This window comes from Theropithecus gelada, chromosome 1 (genome assembly GCF_003255815.1).
Source record: "Theropithecus gelada isolate Dixy chromosome 1, Tgel_1.0, whole genome shotgun sequence".
In the NCBI taxonomy this organism is placed as follows: domain Eukaryota; kingdom Metazoa; phylum Chordata; class Mammalia; order Primates; family Cercopithecidae; genus Theropithecus; species Theropithecus gelada.
The window spans coordinates 138,934,857-138,940,856 of record NC_037668.1 but is presented as its reverse complement, the minus strand read 5'-3'; positions in this window follow the sequence as shown (position 1 = coordinate 138,940,856).

Here is a 6,000-nt window from a genome sequence, read left to right as displayed (position 1 = left end):
AAAGAAAAGAAAAACCACTCATGATCCCATTATCCCATCACTCAAACCAATCTCTGTTAATAATCTGATGTTTTTCTTTTAATTCTAAAACTTCAGGACTCACTGGCACATCCACTTCTGAATTCTGCATTTCTCACTGAGCATGGCAGTGTGTGTCTGCCTGCCTGCGGCGCCCCTGCAATCCTCTGATGCTATCCCCATGACTCCTGCCAAGGTCTGTCTCCTGAACTCCAGGCCCACATGTCCAGCTGGCCTCAGAGGTGGATGTCCCACAGCCACCTGTAACTAGATATGTCTAAACTAAACTCATTCCCTGCTCCCCTGCCCTCCAGTCCTGCCTCTCCTCCCATGCTCCCAGCTCAGGGAGGGCCATCCCCATGCTTCTGGCCTATCAGTCAGTCATTCTCGGGGCACCCAGGCCTACCCTGTCACAGCCACAGTGGAAGGGCATCCGTGCGACCTCATCAGCATCTCCCCTGCTCATGGCCTTGACCTCACTTCAGGACCCCATTATCTCTCCTCTGCTTCACCTGACCTCCTCCTAATGAATCTCCTCGCGTTGTCTTCCTTTCTTCTAAGCCACAGGCAGCCAGAGTGACCCCATCACATGCAAATGTGATCTCATCATGCCCCACCTTGACAGCCTCCAAGGACACCTGCTTGTCACTGCAGGAAAGTCCACGCCTCACCCTGGCTCCCCAGGCCATGATCCAGCCCTGACACCCTTACCAGCTCCATGAGGGTCCTCTGCTCCCACTGCCTGGAGCGGCTCCAGAAGAAGCATGCTCTAAAGGTGTCTCTGTGACTTTCATGTTCTGCTCCATCCGCCAACCTCTTGGTGCCACATCCTCTGCAAAGCCTCCCTTGAGTGACCTTCTTGTCCCTCTCCTTGGTCAGGCCTCCTCTGTGCCCCGTGGAGCCTCATGTTTACCCCACCATGGCCCTCTTCACACTGCATGCTATGTGCCTGCAAACCTGACCACTGCCACGCCATGCCCTATATCTGGGTTCTCTAATCCTGGCTCTGGCATTCACTAGCTGTGCAAACTTGGTCAAATTATTCAATCTCTCTGAGCATGTTTCCTAATTTATACAGGTATTTATGACAACACTACTAGCACCCCCTCAACTGGCTGTTGTACAGATGAAATAAAGTAACCTGCGTACAGTGTGCACCACCCTGCCCAGCATACAGGAAGCCTTCCCTAACCTTTGGTTTTGGTGATTCCTTCATCATTGCCATGGTCACTGCCTTTCTGCCAGGGCAAAGATGTAGCCAGGCTGGGAGAAGCCACGAAAGAAAGGGAGCTTTCTCTTCTCCAGGACGTCGCTGAGCTCCTGACCCATCTTCCTTTTCTTCGGGCACCTTGTAATGCACCAGACCGTCCAGAAGGGGGCAGCCTCTGCAGGCGGCGCCAGGCTATTTCAGACGTCTCTGTAGGCGGCGGTCTTGATCTCACTCCAGCACGTGTTCTCAGAAAGCATGACTAAAATTGGGCATTTTTTTTTCCCATTGAAATAAAAACAGGGCTGCTGTCGACAGCAAACTGGCTCTGTAAGATACTGTTTGTCCATAATTTGCAGAAGCTATTTTTAAAATAACCCAAACACGTGTTGCCACATTGAAAGTCACAGAAATTAGCATTGCACCCCCCCTCCCCGCCCCCCGCCTCCGCAAAACTGCTTTACTCATTCACAAGCTTGAAAAGGTACAGGTTGGAAGTTAAAAACCATCCAGGATGTTAGTTAGCAACAGATGCACCATTATCAACTGAATGTTTGTGTCCGCCCCCTACCCCAAATTCAAATGTTGAAGCCCTAACCCCTCGTGTGTATTTGGGGATGGGGCCTGTGAGGAGGTGGTAAGGGTTGAATGGGTCATAAAGGTGAGGCCCTAACCCAATAGGGCTAGTTGCCTTATAAGCAGAGGAGTGTGCTCTCTGCAGTGTGAGGACGTAGTGAGAAGGTGGCTGTCTGCAAGCCACGAAGAGAGCCCTCTTTAGAAACTGAACTAGCCTAGCATTGATCTTGGACTTTCCACTCTCCAGAACGGTGAGAAAATACATTTCAGTTAAGCCATGCAGTGTGTGCTGTGTTGTTATGGCAGTCCAAGCAGACTGAGACAGGTGTCTGATAGCACTTTGGCCCTCTCTTGTATTACTATTATTATTATTATTTGAGACAGAGTCTCACTCTGTCATCCAGGCTGGAGTGCTGTGGCACGACCTCGGCTCACTGTGAGCTCTGCCTCCCGGGTTCACACCATTCTCCTGCCTCAGCCTCCCGAGCAGCTGGGACTACAGGTGCCCACCACCACGTCTGGCTAATTTTTTGTATTTTTAGTAGAGACGGGGTTTCCCCATGTTAGCCAGGATGGTCTCAATCTCCTGACCTCGTGATCCGCCTGCCTCGGCCTCCCAAAGTGCTGGGATTACAGGCATGAGTCACCACGCCCGGCCCCTCTCGTGTATTATTGTTGTCATTATTACAACAACTAGTTATTTTCTTGTTTTAAAAAAAACCCTGCAAGCCCTCACATCCTGCTAAAGCATGAAATCCATCTTCTCATTCCTGGTTTGCCATTCCCTTTCTCACTTGTTTGTTGAATTTGTCATCTCAGGCCCACGCGTGGCACTTGAAATGCCAGGAGCAGGCCACAGTTGTTGCAGTAAAACGCAAGAAAAATGACTTGTCTGCTGTTTCGATGTGTTTGTGGGAACTAGGATGATGTTCCGTGTTTCTGTGGGAGGGCATGGGAGCTAGCCTGTGAGCTAAAGAGTAAACTTGGTTCTGCACAGTCAGTCTGTGGTGAGGAGAGATGACTGGGGTATGGGGGGGTGCCTAGGCTGTGCTGCCCTGAAGGGTTACAGAGATCCCAGAACAAACAGTGCCTCCTTAGAGAGACCCAGGGTCCCCACCTGCATTAGTCCATTTTCACACTGCTGTAAAGAACTACCTAAGACTGGGTAATCTATGAAGAATAAAAGGTTTCATTGGCTCACAGTTCTGCATGGTTGGGGAGGCCTCAGGAAACTTACAATAGTGCCAGAAGGCAAAGAGGAATCTAGGCACGTCTTACATGGTGGCAGGAGAGAGAACGCAAGGCGGAGAACTGCCAAACACTTTTAAATCATCAGATCTTGTAGGAACTCACTTATTATCATGAGAATAGCAGTGGGGAAACCACCCCTATGATCCAATCACCTCCCACCAAGTCCCTCCCTCGACATGTGGTGATTACAATTTAAGACGAGATTTGCAGCGGGGCACGGACACAGAGCCAAACCATATCCCCACCCCACCCCAACTCCCCCAGTCCTGCTGGAGAGCAGGTCCTGCCAGTTGATCTTGGGGGCTAGAGCCAAGGGTTGCTGCAACTCAGCTGTCCATACTTCACAGGGCCTGGCCAGGTCCCCAAACGAGGACTCAGCTTGACAATGGCTGTTTCAGTAATCCCAGAATAGTGCTGGTGCTGGGGCAAAACCCGCTGCTGGGGAGACCTCCTGGACTGCTCAGGAGTAAGGTGCAGAGTCATGGAAAGGTTTTGAACCTTGTTTCAAAGCCTGCATCTGTTGCCTACCAGCTGTGTGATCTTAGATGAGTTACTCACCCTCTCTGTGCCTCTGCTTTCTTACCTACAAAATGGGGTCGATGAAGCTCATCATAGAGTTTATATTTTTATAAAGATTAAACTACTTAACTTTAATCACCTGGAACGGTGCCTGGCACAAAGCAATCCTTAATTGTTACTGGTTGCCATTATTCTCAGGCAGGAGTTGGCAAACTTTCTCTGTATAGGGACAGATAGCAAATATTTTAGGCTTTGCAGCTGTGCAGTCTGTGTGACAACTACACAATTCAACTCTGCTATTATAGTACTAAAGCAGTTATAGACCAAACATAAGTGAATGGCATGGCTGTTTCCAATAGACTATTTAGGAAATCAGGCAGGCCATATTTCTAAGGTGACACCTGTTCAGAAGCTGGGCGGTTAAGGGAGTGGAAAAGAGGGGGCCAGAGGCCAGGCAGGTCTCTGATGCACAGAGATGTCACACACTAGAGGGAGCAGGGGAAGGGGCCACTCGTCCATGATGTCTTACCAGGTAGGGTTATTACAAGCCAGGGCCCATACACCATCTGGGCATTTACCAATGGACTTTGGAGGCTGAGGGGTGTCCGTGGGTCCCTAAATTTGTACATAGTATCATTTGTGTATATGCATATGAGTTTTTCTAGAGAGATTTACAGCTTTCTCTAAATTATCTAAGGGATATGTGACCCAAAAGGTGAAGAACTACCATGTTAACACAAGCCACCATCTGGATGTCAGTGAAGACCTCCCAGAGATTGTGGTGCCCTAGCAGATGTGGGGAGGAGAGGTCACAGGGCTGACCTGGCCTACAACTGCTTAGAAGCAGGCGTCTCCCAGTGCCTCTCCCAGGGTCTTCTCCTCATCGCCGATTCTCAGACTGGTTCGAGGAGTGTTGTTCTGGTGTGCCCTGGTATGGAGATGGCCTCCCCTCACCAACACCGCTGAGCACTCCCCAGTCAACCTACCGTGGCACCCCACAGAGCTCCTTTATTCTCAGCTTCTCTCCCCTCCCCACACCAGAACTGGGGGGCAGTCCCATGTGACCCCAGCCTCCTGCCCAATCGAGTAAAAGGGTGAAGCCCTCAGTCGAGGACATACAAGGGGCAGAGAGGACCGGCAGGGGCTGGGGGCCGGATGGATGCTGCCCTGCTGGTGTTTGCTGGAAAAGGTCCTGTCCAAACTTAGTTTACACAACGTGCCAGACTGCAGCCACCCAGCCACGGCTAGTATGGTGCCTGTGGTCTTGAAACCACATCGCCAATGCTGCCACCACTGCAGGGACACGTTATGGGGGTGTGGCACCTGTGCACAGGCTCGGGGCCCCATGGTTACTGGAGAGGCTGATGGTGCCACCCCAGAAATCACACCCTCCGGGAAGACTGACCACTGGGAAACAGAGCCAGCGGGAGCTAGCACAGGTATTTCCATCCCTGCCTCCCCTAGGAGGACTGTCCCCAGACACGGCAGTTCACCCAGTGTCTCTGAAGACATCCCATAAGACTAAGGAGTTGGTCACACTTGCTGCCAAGCAGTGGCCATGGTGACCGGTTTCTAGGGGCCCAGGCTAAGGCAATTGGTGCCAGCAGTGGTCCTGGAAAGCAACTGGTGACTGACCATCCAGGTTTGCAAGGACACAAATGGGACAGCTCACCTGCTTAGAAAACAGCCCGCAGGGTGGAATTCTGCAGTTGGATGGCCCACCAGTCTGAAGGCAATAAAGGGCTCCATTGCTGGACGTTGGGTGGCACCTGCAGAGCTGGTTGCTGTGGCATCACCAACAATACCATGTAAGTGAAGGCACAAAAATCTGGAGGGAGCATAATTACCGCATGCCAGTCTGGGGAGAGCAGGTGAAAAGACCCTGTGGCTTTCATCATCTGTACTCCCAGCCTATCACCTCTCAAAGTGATGATAAAGGAAGGATGCAGCCAGGCGCGGGGGCTCATACCTGTAATCCCAGCACTTTAGGAGGCTGAGGTGGGAGGACTGCTTGACGCCAGGAGTTTGAGACCAGCCTAGGAAATATGGTGAAACCCCATCTCTACAAAAAATGCAAAAGAGTTAGCTGGGTGTGGTGGTGCATGCCTGTGGTCCCAACTACTCAGGAGGCTGAGGTGGGAGGATCACATGAGCCCAGGAGGTGGAGGCTGTAGTGAGCCGTGATTGTGGCACTGCACTCCAGCCTGGGCAACAGAGGAAGACTAAAGAAGGGAAGAGAAGGGAAGGGAAGGGAAAGGAACGGAGGGGAGGGGAGGGGAGGGGAGAAAGAAAGAAGAGAGAGAAAGAGAGAGAGAAAGAAAAGGAGGGAGGGAGGAAGAGAGGGAAAAAAGAAGGAAAGAAGGAAGGAAGGAGGAAGAAAAGGAAGCAAGGAGGGAAGGAAGGAGGAAGAAAGAAGGAAGCAAGGAAGG